Here is a 17,516-nt window from a genome sequence, read left to right as displayed (position 1 = left end):
TTGGTGGCCTGTCCCCGGCTGGAGCTGTCCCCGGAAATGTCCCCGTGTTTAACTGTGCGTTAAAAACAGACCGCAAAGTGAAATATTTTACTTGGCAAGAAAGACCGGGCAGCAGAGCCTACCGGTTGACGTCTCAATCGCGTTGTGCTTGTTTAGTCCAGCAGAGGGAGCTACTCGCTATAGCAGCTTCATTCACTCTTCTTCTCCTACTAACTACTTGCTCGTGATAGTTTTAGAGAAAACTGCTGTGGAAAACTCAGCCGGAAGCGTCAAGTGAATCTACAACATCACCACAAATGTCTTTTCAAGCCAGGTATCGTTTGAGATACTAGCTAGTTATGTTATAATGTCACAATTTATTAAATAGATAGATGATCTGCTCTATAAAGATTTTAAATAGGTAACGTTAGCTATGTGGACTAAGTTAGCTAGCCTAGCTACTGTTATGGTAGCTAGGTTCAAACACGTTCACATGTAAACATGTAGTGGACGGGCTATTTTGAAAATATTATATTAAATGAATGCACAATAAATTGAGAATATTTTTGTTGATTACAATTTTAATGGTTTGGCATTATAAGTAGTGTGAAAATATATTTAGAAATGTTCATGGATAACATTAGGAGTGGAGAGGAAGGAGAGGAGGAAGACTGGATAGGAAGAAGACACAGAGGAGGAAAGGTAAATATATGATTACAGAGCCTGCCAATTTATTATTACAAACAATGTTTTTGAGATAAAATACAAAAATGAGGCAAGCAATGGGAATCTGTTAACCAAAGTATTTTATCTAATAGTGTTTATTAATACAGATTGGAGAGGAAGGAGAAGGGAAAATTAAGGGAGTAAAAAGAGTGAAGCAAGGAGAGTGTGGAAAGGTAAAGAGGTGGAAAGGAAGACGAGTGAAGAAAATAGGAGGAGAAAGATTGGGGGAGAAGAAAAAGTTAAGAGAGTAAGAAGAGTGACACAAGGAGAGTGAAGAACAGACAGAGGAAATGCACTTTTTATTAAAATGATTAACATGATGAGAGATTTTCCATTTATACGCTCAGGTCAAGACGACAGAATGGTTCACTGCACCCTTTGTAATTCCTCTCTTTCAATTGGCTGCCGGAGAAGAACGGCAGTGGTAGAACATCAACAGACTAAAAAGCACAAAGCCTCTCTGATTGGCCGTGTTGGTTTGCCCTCTGTCACCGCATTCTTCAAGAAGGTAGACACTTCCCAAGAAGAATATGGTTTAGCTGTGCAGAAGGGTGTCTTTGCATACCACACTATGCGACACAATCATAGTTACAGATCTATGGACTGCACAGCACAACTGACACGGAAGCTTTATGAGCCAAAGTGTACATTTGCTAGGACAAAATGTGATGCCACAGTGAGTAACGTGTTAGCAACATGGGCAACTACTTTGGTAACACAGGACCTAGACCAGGTTGAATATGTGTCCCTGTCCATTGATGTGTTCAGTCATGGACATGTAAAGCTGCTGCCAGTAGTAGTCAGATATTGTAAGATATATGATGGCAGCACATCTGTGGAAACAAAACGGCTTGATTTTGTTGAATTGAATGGAGAAACAGCAGAGGAGATTGCAGCTGAGGTCCTGGTGGTCATCCAAAAATGTAACGTAGAAAACATTCTCTACCGACAACAAATATCAACTTTGGAGGACTGAATAGGCTGGGGAGGGTCAATGTCCATACCAACCTTGGAGGACTGAATAGGCTGGGGAGGGTCAATGTCCATACCAACCTTGGAGGACTGAATAGGCTGGGGAGGGTCAATGTCCATACCAACCTTGGAGGACTGAATAGGCTGGGGAGGGTCAATGTCCATACCAACCTTGGAGGACTGAATAGGCTGGGGAGGGTCAATGTCCATACCAACCTTGGAGGACTGAATAGGCTGGGGAGGGTCAATGTCCATACCAACCTTGGAGGACTGAATAGGCTGGGGAGGGTCAATGTCCATACCAACCTTGGAGGACTGAATAGGCTGGGGAGGGTCAATGTCCATACCAAAGTTAAAAAGGCTCTGCCGCGGGAGGTGATTGGCTTAGGTTGTCCTGCCCACATCATTCATAACACGGCCAGAACAGCTTTGGATATGATGTTGAGAACCTGCTCACAAAGATATTTGGATTTGTTCATATTTTCACCGTCAGAGTAGAAAGACTGAAGGGCTTTTGTGAGTTTGTTGGCCAGGAAGAACCATAACATTTTAGGACACAGCAATGTTCACAGGATGTCCATGCTACCTGCTCTAGAAACAGTGCTGAAACTGTGTCATTGAAATCCTTTTTTCTTTCTGAAGACAAATGCCCTGTTGTTCTTGCGAATAATGTTCGAAGATCCACTGACTGAACTTTGGCTGGCCTTTGTCCATGGAAACCTGACCGTATTCAGTGACACGATCAAGGTGCTTGGAGGCCAGGACCGCTGTGCTGTGGAGTCCACTGCAATTCTGAGAAACGTTGAGGCAAAATTGACTGCAAGACGTGATGACAACTTCATTCCAGTTTTGGTCAGAGGACTTCTGAGAGAGCTAGAGGGAAATGGAGCCATGTCTAAAGAGAGCTTTCTCAAAACATCCCAATCGTTCTTCACTACGGCTGTGAACTACTTGCAAGCATGGGGAAAGCACACAGATAATCTAAAAGATTTACATTGTCTCCCTTTAAAAAGGCAACCTCAGCATGAAGAGATCTAGAAGGCAGCAGTCACACTGCAGGAAAAATGCCCCAATGTGACCATCAATGAGGATGTATTGTTTGAGGTTACTGGCCTGCAAGAGTTCCTAAAGGGGGGGATTGCTTGAAGAATGGAAAACATCTGAGACACTGCTTAGTCAGAGATAAAGCATGGTGGTTACCCACTTCAAAGAGAACGACATCCTACACACTAACCTGGCTAGATAAGCATCTGTTGTCATGTGCTTACCTGGATGTAATGCACCAGTCGAGAGAGTGTTCTCCCAAATGAATGATCTATGGACAGCAGCAAGAAATAGATTCACTGTTCCTACCATCAAGGCCGTGCTTATTGTGAAGACAAACTTCATCCTCCCCTGCCAGGAGTTCATGGAGAAGCTGGCCAAAGACAGAGCAATCCTGAAGATAATACCTTCTTCTGAGAAATATACAGATTAGAATGGTATAAGTATATTATGTAGTTAACAATCTCATCAGCATCTTATTTATTATGTTAAGTATTTCATGTATACTATTGTCTGTTGTTTCAGTTTTGCTCATGTTCTCTTCTGTTCTTAGTCTACCAGGACCACTGATTGGCTGTTCAGATCAGTTCTACCCAGACTACCAGGACCACTGATTGGCTGTTCAGATCAGTTCTACCCAGACTACCAGGACCACTGATTGGCTGTTCAGATCAGTTCTACCCAGACTACCAGGACCACTGAATGGCTGTTCAGATCAGTTCTACCCAGACTACCAGGACCACTGAATGGCTGTTCAGATCAGTTCTACCCAGACTACCAGGACCACTGAATGGCTGTTCAGATCAGTTCTACCCAGACTACCAGGACCACTGAATGGCTGTTCAGATCAGTTCTACCCAGACTACCAGGACCACTGAATGGCTGTTCAGATCAGTTCTACCCAGACTACCAGGACCACTGAATGGCTGTTCAGATCAGTTCTACCCAGACTACCAGGACCACTGATTGGCTGTTCAGATCAGTTCTACCCAGACTAGCAGGACCACTGAATGGCTGTTCAGATCAGTTCTGCCCAGACTACCAGGACCACTGAATGGCTGTTCAGATCAGTTCTACCCAGACTACCATGACCACTGAATGGCTGTTCAGATCAGTTCTACCCAGACTACCAGGACCACTGAATGGCTGTTCAGATCAGTTCTACCCAGACTACCAGGACCACTGAATGGCTGTTCAGATCAGTTCTACCCAGACTACCAGGACCACTGAATGGCTGTTCAGATCAGTTCTACCCAGACTACCAGGACCACTGATTGGCTGTTCAGATCAGTTCTACCCAGACTAGCAGGACCACTGAATGGCTGTTCAGATCAGTTCTACCCAGACTAGCAGGACCACTGAATGGCTGTTCAGATCAGTTCTACCCAGACTAGCAGGACCACTGAATGGCTGTTCAGATCAGTTCTACCCAGACTACCAGGACCACTGAATGGCTGTTCAGATCAGTTCTACCCAGACTACCAGGACCACTGAATGGCTGTTCAGATCAGTTCTACCCAGACTACCAGGACCACTGAATGGCTGTTCAGATCAGTTCTACCCAGACTACCAGGACCACTGAATGGCTGTTCAGATCAGTTCTACCCAGACTACCAGGACCACTGAATGGCTGTTCAGATCAGTTCTACCCAGACTAGCAGGACCACTGAATGGCTGTTCAGATCAGTTCTACCCAGACTACCAGGACCACTGAATGGCTGTTCAGATCAGTTCTACCCAGACTACCAGGACCACTGAATGGCTGTTCAGATCAGTTCTACCCAGACTACCAGGACCACTGATTGGCTGTTCAGATCAGTTCTACCCAGACTACCAGGACCACTGATTGGCTGTTCAGATCAGTTCTACCCAGACTACCAGGACCACTGATTGGCTGTTCAGATCAGTTCTACCCAGACTACCAGGACCACTGAATGGCTGTTCAGATCAGTTCTACCCAGACTAGCAGGACCACTGAATGGCTGTTCAGATCAGTTCTACCCAGACTAGCAGGACCACTGAATGGCTGTTCAGATCAGTTCTACCCAGACTAGCAGGACCACTGAATGGCTGTTCAGATCAGTTCTACCCAGACTACCAGGACCACTGAATGGCTGTTCAGATCAGACAGTTCTGTCTTGTCTATAGTGTTTCTGTAGTATAGTTGTTTTCTCTATCACAGTGTGCCTGTTAGACTAAATACATGAAACCGGAATTGTTCCCCTTTTTTGTATTTCATAGATAATAACATTGGATATTTTAATGAATTATTGACCTCCGAACTGGAAATATCCCCGGTGTTCATTGCAGAAATCTGGTCACCTTAGTGTACATTAGACTACACGAATTCCAATTTGTTTTGGCTAACGTTTACTAGGCTACCTAGGTTACTAACGTTAGCTAGGCTAGGGGTTAAGGGTAAAGGTTAGAGGTTGTTTTCTCGGGAGAAATCAATAACTGGATATCACAGCACCGGGTAAATAGGCTACAACGTATTTGTAGCACCTACTGTCTTTATTTGTGATTTAAAATTCACTGTATACAAAATCGTGTACTGAACACGGAATTTCCAATAAGCAATGTGTCTGTGAGCAATGTGTCAATAATCTGTGATACTTGGGTGGTTTAAATTGTGGAGCTGGTTAACTAAACTCTTTACCAGGAACACTTAAATAGTAAACATTGGGACTAGCCCTGCAACCCTGTCTTCCATACAACCTTATCATATATTTTACCATTGCATAGAGACAAAGATCATTTCAATCCAGGTATAATTAATGTATTTATTGTCAACTAATCATCTGCTTATCGCCTTCTTCCTCTGTGGAAGTAGGTCTATGTACAGTGTATATATATATATATATGTATGTATGTATGTATATGTGTATATATATATGTGTGTATGTATGTATTATTATATAAACACAGTATATAAGCAACACACGTTTGCTAGATTACACCGATATAGTTCCTCACTTGAGGCTGAATCACTGACAATGTGCTGCTGTGTGTACCTGGTTATGTCTCTCCTCACAGCATGCTACATAAAGCTATTATTTAGTCCTCTGAACCACCTCCTTTCTCAGTCTGTCTCTCCTAAATAGGCACAGTTAGGCTTCATGACAAGTGTCTATATGCACCAGTTCCTGTGTGCAGCTCCTGAGTGCCCCTTCCTGCCTGTTTATCGGTCTCTCCTCACAGTGTGTTGTTGGAGATGAGACACCTGAACACCGAACCACAGAGTGAACAGAGGAGAGCAGACCTTCGCCCCAGTCTGAGGTCCTGAGTGCTCTGGAGCAGGTTTTCATCAAGGATCTATTTGTACTTCGCTCCGTTCATCTTTCCCTCGATCCTGACTAGTCTCCCGGTCCCTGCTGCTGAACAATGTGCCCATAGCAGGATACTGCCACCACCATGCTTCACTGTAGGGATGGTGCCAGGTTTCCTCCAGACGTGACGCTTGACATTCAGGCCAAAGAGTTCAATCTTGGTTTCATCAGACCAGAGAATCTTGTTTCTCCGCTATGAGCCTTATACTGAGGAGTGGCTTCCGTCTGGCCACTCTACCATAAATGCCTGATTGGTAGAGTGCTGCAGAGATGGTTGTCCTTCTGGAAGGTTATCCCATCTCCACAGAGGAACTCTGGAGATCTGTCAAAGTGACCATCGAGTTCATGGTCACCTCCCTGAGCGAGGCCCTTCTCCCCCGATTGCTCAGTTTGGCCGTGCGGCTAGCACTAGGGAGAGCCTTGATGGTTCCAAACTTCTTACATTTAAGAATGATGGAGGCCACTGTGTTCTTGGGGACCTTCAATGCTGCAGACATTCACCAGATCTGTGCCTCGACACAATCCTGTCTTAGAGCTCTATGGACAATTCCTTTGACCTCATGACTTGGTTTTTGCTCTGACATGCAGTGTCAACTGTGGGACCTTATATAGACAGGTGTGTGCCTTTCCAAATCATGTCCAATCAATTGAATTCACCACAGGTGAACTCCAATAAAGTTGTAGAAACATCTCAAGGATGATCAGCGGAAACAGGATGCACCTGAGCTCAATTTTGAGTTTCGTAACAAAGGGTCTGAATACTTATGTGAAAATGTTTATTTAAAAATATATAATATATATTATACATTTGCAAAAAATTCCAAAAACCGGTTTTCGCTTTGTCATTATCAGGTATTGTGTGTAGATTAATGAGGACATTCTTTTTATTGAATCAATTTTAGTATGAGGCTGTAACTTAACAATATGTGGGGAAAAAGTCAAGGGGTCTGAATACTTTCCGAATGCCCTGTAAATGACTAAAATGTGAATGGATCAACAACCCTTTCAAATGAACGAGAAACATGAAACACGACCTATGAAGTATCACAGAAATACCTCTCAATACAACTGTATGACTCACAAGGCCTTGCTAGTGAGGTGCCACTTCACCTTCACAGAAGGACCCAGATAAAAGAGCTATGGGTGAAGGCCTATTATTATTATTACTACTATTATACAAGTGAATGGTATTTGGGTGTTACATAACATACTATGGAACAGTCAGGGGTTGGAACCGGGTTCAGGGAACAGAACTGAAGTCATCTATACTGTTCTGGAACAAAACCTTCCTACTACACAAGTGTAGGTTACAAGGTCGGTCTTTTCAGGTCAAACTTGGCAAGGGTGGAGTACTATTACCACTACTACTACTACCACTACTACTACCACCACTGCTACTACTACCACTACTACTACTACTACTACTACTACTACTACGACCACTACTACTACTACTACTACTACTACTACTACCACTACTACTACCACTACCATACTACCACTACTACTACCACCACTACCACTACTACCACTACTACTACTACTACCACTACTACTACTACCACCACTACCACTACTACTACTACTACTACTACTACCACTACTACTACCACTACCATACTACCACTACTACTACCACTATTACCACTACTACCACTACTACTACCACCACCACTACTCTACCACTACAACTACTACTACTACCACTACTACTACCACCACTACAACTACTACTACCACTACTACTACTACTACCACTACTACTACTACTACCACCACTACCACTACTACTACTACTACCACTACTACTACCACCACTACCACTACTACTACTACCACTACTACTACTACTACTACTACTACCACCACTACCACTACTACTAATACTACCACTACTACTACTACTACCACTACTACTACCACCACTACCACCACTACTACTACTACCACTACTACTACCACTATTACCACCACTACTACTACCACCACCACTACTACTACTCTACCACTACTACTACCACTACTACTACTACCACTACAACTACTACTACCACTACTACTACCACTACCACTACTACTACTACTACCACCACTACCACTACTACTACTACTACCATTACTACTACTACTACTACTACCACTACTACTACCACCACTACTACTACTACCACCACTACTACTACTACCACCACTACTACTACTACCACCACCACTACTACTACTCTACCACTACAACTACTACTACCACTACTACTACCACTACTACTACTACTACCACTACTACGACTACTACCACCACTACTACTACCGCCACTACTACTACCACTACTACCACTACTGCTACTACTACTACCACCACTACTACTACTACCACCACTACTACTACTACCACCACCACTACTACTACTACCACTACTACTACCACCACCACCACTACCACTACTACTACTACCACCACTACTACTACCACCACTACTACTACCACTACTATTACTACTACCACCACCACTACCACCACTACCACTACTACTACCACTACCACCACTACTACTACCACCACTACCACTACTACTACTATTACCACCACTACCACTACTACTATTACTACAACTACTACTACCACCACCACCACCACTACTACTACCACTACTACTACTATTACCACCACTACCACCACTACTACTACTACCACTACTACTACCACCACCACTACTACTACTACCACTACTACAACTACCACTACTACTACTACTATTACCACCACTACCACTACTACAACTACCACTACTACTACTACTATTACCACCACTACCAGTACTACTACTACCACTACCACTACTACTATTACCACCACTACCACTACAACCACTACTACTACTACTACCACTACTATAAGCACCACTACTACCACTACTACTACCACTACTATTACCACTACTACTACCACTACTACCACTACTATTACCACTACTACTACTACTACTACCACTACTACTACTACTACTACTACTAACACCACTACTACTACCACTACTACTACCACCACTACCACTACTACTACTACTACCACTACTACTATTACAACTACTACCACCACTACTACTACTACTACTACCACCACTACTACTACTACCACTAATAATCATGTCGGAACTATCAAGTTTACTGTTAGCAGAAGCCAATATTCGCAGACTTATTGAATTTCAAACTTCACATTTCTCTAGCATAGACTACTTATTCTGATGATCAATATCAGTCAAATATCCATGACAAATGGTTGGTACCATCAGCGTTGACCATTTTCGGTCCATCGTCCCAGCTCTGTTGCCATCAGGTTATAACAAAGGTTATGGTAATATGAGGACTTGGCGTTTACAACAACTCTCTGGTCCTTAATCGATCCACAACTGTTCCTGATGGCTCAGATTGGGCACATTTGATTTCCCTGGTCTAAATCAGTTGATAGTTTGAGGGAGAAAAGCACACACTGTGGCGCCTTGAGGACCACAGCTGCCCATTCCTGTGTTCATAAGGGTGGAAAAATAAGCATAAGATGACTTGCCGTGTTGTGATTACACCTTGCTAATGTGGTGTCGACCCTGGGAATGGTGTGTTGGTGTCAGCTTGTTGATTTATTTATTTATTTCCTAAATTACAGATTATTTAATGTGTGAAAAGCTTGGCACACACATTGGGTAGCTCACTCAACACATGTTCATGTCCCTCTGATTCGCTCTCCTCTGACTGGGTTTCGCCATACACCTTCTCCTTGTAAAGCTCTTTCATTGGTCACTCTCCCCCAGTACAGCTCCTTGTCCCTCTGTACTGAACACCTCAATGTCCACCAGAATCGTGGTCAACACATCTCTTATGACCAGTTTGCTGTGTGGAGACTCGGGCGTCAATGGCCCAACACAAGCCCATTATAACCTTTATTTAACTAGGCAAGTCAGTTAAGAACAAATTCTTATTTTTAATGACGGCCTAGGAACAGTGGGTTAACTGCCTGTTCAGGGGGTTTGAACTTGCAACCTTCCGGTTACTAGTCCAACGCTCTAACCCTGCCGCCCATGGGTTCAACTCCCCTGTAGCTGCACCCAGAGAGGGTAGAGCAACACAGGTCCACCTGTTCTGTAGCATCTGCCGAGTACGGGCAGAAGCTCTGAAGATGACCCCTTTATCGTCCCGGAGTTTGGACCTCAACTCGACTTTCTGGTGTGGAGAAAGCGAACCGGCTCGTCCAAGAAACAACGAAGGAGACGCAGGATAATCTGAGAGAGACAGAGCTGTGTGGGATAGGCTACTATACCTCAGGCAAACTGTCGGGTCTCTGTGTCTATTTAAAGACTAAATGTCGTTGGTATTCATACTCTGTATTTTGTTGCGTGTGTCTGTGTGTGAGCATGTATGTGTCCGTGTGTGCAAGTAGAAAAAAACAATGTTGACTCACCCTACTTTTAGATGAAAGCCAATGCCATCCTCCTCTTTCATGTAGTCTAAACAATCTATGACTCTGTCATACAGTACACACTACATTTTTGTTATCCTAGGCTACCTGGCTAAAATACTTGCTCTAACTTCCTTTCGTGGGCAATGATACACCAGGCCAGTTAGTTAACATTAGCCTGCTACATCTAGCTACATATTGAACGTCCATCCTCTCAGGCCAGGGGCACAGCAATGTTTTCATTAGCTAGCCACCATTTTTTTCTGTCAAAGACTTCAAATCAAATCAAATTTTATTTGTCACATACACATGGTTAGCAGATGTTAATGCGAGTGTAGCGAAATGCTTGTGCTTCTAGTTCCGACAATGCAGTAATAACCAACAAGTAATCTAACTAACAATTCCAAAACTACTGTCTTATACACAGTGTAAGGGGATAAAGAATATGTACATAAGGATATATGAATGAGTGATGGTACAGAGCAGCATAGGCAAGATACAGTAGATGGTATCGAGTACAGTATGTACATATGAGATGAGTATGTAAACAAAGTGGCATAGTTAAAGTGGCTAGTGATACATGTATTACATAAGGATACAGTCGATGATATAGAGTACAGTATATACGTATGCATATGAGATGAATAATGTAGGGTAAGTAACATTTATATAAGGTAGCATTGTTTAAAGTGGCTAGTGATATATTTACATCATTTCCTATCAATTCCCATTATTAAAGTGGCTGGAGTTGAGTCAGTGTGTTGGCAGCAGCCACTCAATGTTAGTGGTGGCTGTTTAACAGTCTGATGGCCTTGAGATAGAAGCTGTTTTTCAGTCTCTCGGTCCCAGCTTTGATGCACCTGTACTGACCTCGCCTTCTGGATGATAGCGGGATGAACAGGCAGTGGCTCGGGTGGTTGATGTCCTTGATGATCTTTATGGCCTTCCTGTAACATCGGGTGGTGTAGGTGTCCTGGAGGGCAGGTAGTTTGCCCCCGGTGATGCGTTGTGCAGACCTCACTACCCTCTGGAGAGCCTTACGGTTGAGGGCGGAGCAGTTTCCATACCAGGCGGTGATACAGCCCGACAGGATGCTCTCGATTGTGCATCTGTAGAAGTTTGGGAGTGCTTTTGGTGACAAGCCAAATTTCTTTAGCCTCCTGAGGTTGAAGAGGCGCTGCTGCACCTTCTTCACGATGCTGTCTGTGTGAGTGGACCAATTCAGTTCAGACTTTTGGCCTGTGAGGTGATTGGTCTTGAGGCAAATCCAAACTGGCTTCCATTGACACTTCTTTTTTTTTTGGTGCGCCAGGACCATTCAAGGGCTGACCCCATTTAGTCACTGGTCGATAGGCTGTTGGTCGACCGAGACTTCTTTAGTCGAGCAGTAGAAAATAAATATATATACAGGACCAGTCAAAAGTCTGGACACACCTACTCTTTCAAGGGTTTTTCTTTATTCTTACTATTTTCTACATTGTAGAATAATAGTGAAGACATCAAAATTATGAAATAACACATATGGAATCACATAGTAACCAAAAAAGTGTTAATCAAGTCAAAATATATTTTATATTTGAGATTCTTCAAAGTAGCCACCCTTTGCCTTGGTGACAGCTTTGCACACTCTTGGCATTATCTCAATCAGCTTCATGAGGTAGTCACCTGGAATGCGATTCAATTAACAGGTGTGTCTTGTTAAAAGTTTGTGGAATTTCTTTCTTTAATGCGTTTGAACCAATCAGGTGTGTTGTGACAAGCTAGGTGTGGTATACAGATGATAGCTCTATTTGGTAAAAGACCAAGTCCATATTATGGCAAGAACAGCTCAAATAAGCAAAGAGAAATTACATAATTTGATAAATCTGATAACTGATAAAGGCATTTTTACCCCTTAATAGTTTATGCGCTTCGAAAGCTAAACACAGCTTTTTTTTTGTTAAGCGAATTGTTCTTTCCACAACACAAACTGTGCTTCCACAAAGAACTGAAGTATACTTTTGGAGGTGGAGAGGATGGTGTTTGGGGAGGGGGGCTAGGCGACCTAGGACTTTAATCCGATGTGATGTTCTCGGTTTTACTGATATTTCTGTCAAGTCAGTGCGCATTATTTTGAATCAGCCGTACTTTAACCTTTTCAAATGTGTTGGGCAGCAGCAGAAAAAAAAGTGTTCAATGCTAAATACAAAGTTTATGTTTAATGCAAAGTTTACTTAAACTAAAAGACTGGGCAGTTTTTTTTAGTTTACAAAGAGGACTTTTCCTGCAGAAGAGTAATGGTGGCTCACCTGTCTGCTTCACAATATCTGCTCTGTCTTTTTTAATCAGTTCAAATCTCACCACTATTCAACCTCTTATCCATGATTTATTTATCATTTGGTAATTTGGGTGAATTATCAGAAGGATCAGAACCATCTGCTTTCAGTCCCACCTTTGTGAAGAAGCTGGACCAATACACGTCAAGACAGTTGTCCTTGAGGTACTTTAACCAATGGGCAGGAAAGGTTAAAAGGGCCAATCCCAAATCATGACCCTGAGAGGATTTGATTGGTTTACACAATATGGTGTAACTACCACCTAGGGAGGAAAGGTGTAGTTATTATCAGATTGATAACTGTCCAACCTTCTCAGTTCTCCACAAGTGCAGAGTGTCTGGTTTAGGTGGTGAGTTGGGATTGGGCCTAACTTTGCCTGCTCATATTTGTTTAAAATCACATGATGAACATTATGGTAAAAGTTTCAAAAAAATGACTCAACATTTATTTATTTTTACTATAAAACATGACGTTTTCACATGTGTTGACATCGGGGAGCAGCTCGAAGACAAATGAGGTTGAAAAGTGATGACATTTCCCTTTTGATAACTTAGCCACTGAAACGTGTTCATTTTGCCAGTTCTTTTCTCTTGCAGGAACACATTGTACTTAAAAGAAGAACAAAAAAAAGTAAGCAATAAAGTGAAACATTTCCTCTGATGTTTGTTACTTCTATCTATAGTCCCATCTAGGTGTTATTGCATCAAACACTTTTTTTTTTTCATAAATTATCTCAAAGAAATTGAGGGAACTATTTACATCAGCCTTTTTTTTGCATATTTGTAATAACTAAGTTGTAGGAACCTAATTTAAATATATTTTATAAACCTGATTATCATAAGTAACTAATCAGAAAAATACGAAGGAGATCCAACCTACAATAAAATTAAGTTAGAGCTAACAAATTTGAGATTCTGTAAGTTTAATATTGTTTGAAACACTAAAAGAAAAGTATATTATACACAAAAAAAAAGACCTACAATTTTGGAAATACTCAAAAAGCTGTTGTAAATAGTTGCCTAAATTCTTTTTAAGTAGCACATTTTTTTACAGCGAGTTTGACAGGTGTTGCTCGCAATTTGCTCAAGAACATAATAACTGATTTTCTCCATTAAACAAAGTACTGTGCATAAGTTATATATGAATGGCCTACATGAAGCCTATCAACTTTCATAGTGAATGCTTTTGTCTACATGTTCTGGACCTGTGAATTGAATATTGCCACACGCATCAGTTAAGCCTATTTAATTGCAACCCTTGCTGTTAATAGATCGCAAGCAGCCGCATTCAGCTGTACCTAAAGGTTTTGAAATGATAAGTTATCTTTCTCATCCGTAGCCTTAAAATGCATCTCAAGTGCAAGTGCATTGTTTAGCTCACATCTGAAGGCTGGGATGAGAAAGTGAATATTATGGAGACACTAAACCAACAATGGTTTGGTTTGGTTTAGAAACTTGGGAACCAAGCTGACAACAGGTGCTAGTCACACAGTCAATGTCATACTCTTTTGGAAAATTCTGAAACACAAAGACATTTAACATGCTTTTATTTTTTTGTAATGGCAGATGTTGATTTCGGGAGACAGCCATCACGGAAAAGAGAACAACCTTTTTCTGTTAACATCAATGAATCACACCCCGCCATAGGACATCAACAGTGACAACCGTGGGCTGCTTGTGATGGAAATGTTATACTTATCCTTTTCTATTTACCAATTTTTATGTTCTCTGCTTGTGCTTTTCTATAAAACAATTTCTATGCTTGTGGTTTTCTATAAAACCATTTCTGTGCTTGTGCTTTTCTATAAACCAATTTCTGTGTTCATGCAAGTGACTGAATGAATCCTCACCATCAGTAGCTGCAATTTGGCAGTACGCCCAGAACTTTGTTTTGAGAACGAAAAACATCTCAATTTCAAAGTCTCAGCTTAAGAGAGAAGAAGCCTCGTGAGGTATTGGTCTGTCATATGTTATGAACCAGTATTGGTCGGTCACATGAATGAAAGAAAAACGGTCATGATTAATTAATTATGCTAAATCATGCAAATACAGTGGGGCAAAAAAAGTATTTAGTCAGCCACCAATTGTGCAAGTTCTCCCACTTAAAAAGATGAGGCCTGTAATTTTCATCATAGGTTCAGTTCAAATATGACAGACAAAATGAGAAAAAAAATCCAGAAAATCTGTCACGAGTCCGACCAAGGGTGTTTCCCTTTCCCGGGCAGGTGGCGCTCGGCGGTCATCGTCACCGGCCTATTAGCTGCCACTGATTGTTTTTCCTCCCCCTCCTTGTATGTTGAGTGGTAGCACCTGTGGATGTTTAATTAGTTTGTCTTTATTAGATAGCCGGCCCGCCTGGTTGTTGTGCGGGATTATTTCTATGTAACCTTCGGCTCTGTGGTATAGGCACGTGTTAGTGCCCGGTCGGGATTGTTTCCCCTTGTACATTTTGATTCCCTGTGTTGGGAACGTAACTTTTTGTGAGCACCCTGTGGTGCGTTGGTGCGATTAAAAGACGCGCAGAATTGAACTCTCTGTCTCCTGCATTTGACTCCACACCCACGACACCCAGAGCATTACAAAATCACATTGTAGGATTTTGTATGAATTTATTTGCAAATTATGGTGGAAAATAAGTATTTGGTCACCTACAAACAAGCAAGATTTCTGGCTCTCACAGACCTGTAAGAGGCTCCTCTGTCCTCCACTCGTTACCTGTATTAATGGCACCTGTTTGAACTTGTTATCAGTATAAAAGACACCTGTCCACAACCTCAAACAGTCACACTCCAAACTCCACTATGGCCAAGACCAAAGAGCTGTCAAAGAACACCAGAAACAAAAGTGTAGACCTGCACCAGGCTGGGAAGACTGAATATGCAATAGGTAAGCAGCTTGGTTTGAAGAAATCAACTGTGGGAGCAATTATTAGGAAATGGAAGACATACAAGACCACTGATAATCTCCCTCGATCTGGGGCTCCACGCAAGATCTCACCCCGTGGGGTCAAAATGATCACAAGAATGGTGAGCAAAAATCCCAGAACCACACGGGGGGACCTAGTGAATGACCTGCAGAAAGCTGGGACCAAAGTAACAAAGCCTACCATCAGTAACACACTAGGCCGCCAGGGACTCAAATCCTGCAGTGCCAGACGTGTCCCCCTGCTTAAGCCAGTACATGTCCAGGCCCGTCTGAAGTTTGCTAGAGAGCATTTGGATGATCCAGAAGAAGATTGGGAGAATGTCATATGGTCAGATGAAACCAAAATATAACTTTTTGGTAAAAACTCAACTCGTCGTGTTTGGAGGACAAAGAATGCTGAGTTGCATCCAAAGAACACCATACCTACTGTGAAGCATGGGGGTGGAAACACCATGCTTTGGGGCTGTTTTTCTGCAAAGGGACCAGGACGACTGATCCGTGTAAAGGAAAGAATGAATGGGGCCATGTATCGTGAGATTTTGAGTGAAAACCTTCCATCAGCAAGGGCATTGAAGATGAAACGTGGCTGGATCTTTCAGCATGACAATGATCCCAAACACACCGCCCGGGTAACGAAGGAGTGGCTTCGTAAGAAGCATTTCAAGGTCCCGGAGTGGCCTAGCCAGTCTCCAGATCTCAACCCCATAGAAAATCTTTGGGGGGAGTTGAAAGTCTGTGTTGCCCAGCAACAGCCCCAAAACATCACTGCTCTAGAGGAGATCTGCATGGAGGAATGGGCTAAAATACCAGCAACAGTGTGTGAAAACCTTGTGAAGACTTACAGAAAACGTTTGACCTCTGTCATTGCCAACAAAGGGTATATAACAAAGTATTGAGAAACTTTTGTTATTGACCAAATACTTATTTTCCACCATAATTTGCAAATACATTTATTAAAAATCCTACAATGTGATTTTCTGGATTTTTTTCCCTCATTTTGTCTGTCATAGTTGAAGTGTACCTATGATGAAAATTACAGGCCTCTCTCATCTTTTTAAGTGGGAGAACTTGCACAATTGGTGGCTGACTAAATACTTTTTATAACTTGTCTGTGTATAGCCGTACATAAGACAGGTGCTGGGACCGCCCCAGCAGCGCTTCTAACAGACGTTCACAATGGCACATTAAGTTTGTTGGAACCTCTCCAGCGCGCTGACAATAAACAATGATTCATTTAAGATTTGACTTTGAGTGTCCCCATATAAGAATTCCAAAAACATGCTATTTAAGTGAAATCCGTGTATTGGTGTGTGGGCAGCGACTTTTATAGAGACCGTGCATTCTCTGTGTCATTCACACGGCATTCTAAACGCTGTGTCATTCTCACGGCGTTCTAAACGGCGTGTCATTCTCACGGCGTTCTAAACTCTGTGTCATTCTCACGGCGTTCTAAACTCTGTCATTCGCACGGTGTTCTAAACTCTGTGTCATTCTCACGGCATTCTAAACTCTGTGTCATTCTCACGGCATTCTAAACTCCGTGTCATTCTCACGGCATTCTAAACTCTGTGTCATTCTCACGGCGTTCTAAACTCTGTGTCATTCTCACGGCGCTCTAAACTCTGTGTCATTCTCACGGCGTTCTAAACTCTGTGTCATTCTCACGGCGCTCTAAACTCCGTGTCATTCTCACGGCGCTCTAAACTCCGCGACCCCAAAAGCACGTATGACAAAATCAACAGTCCAAAAGCAAAGACAGATCTGTTTTAACTAATTGATC

Source organism: Oncorhynchus mykiss, chromosome 8 (assembly GCF_013265735.2).
Source record: "Oncorhynchus mykiss isolate Arlee chromosome 8, USDA_OmykA_1.1, whole genome shotgun sequence".
NCBI lineage: Eukaryota > Metazoa > Chordata > Actinopteri > Salmoniformes > Salmonidae > Oncorhynchus > Oncorhynchus mykiss.
This window is presented reverse-complemented; position numbering follows the sequence as displayed.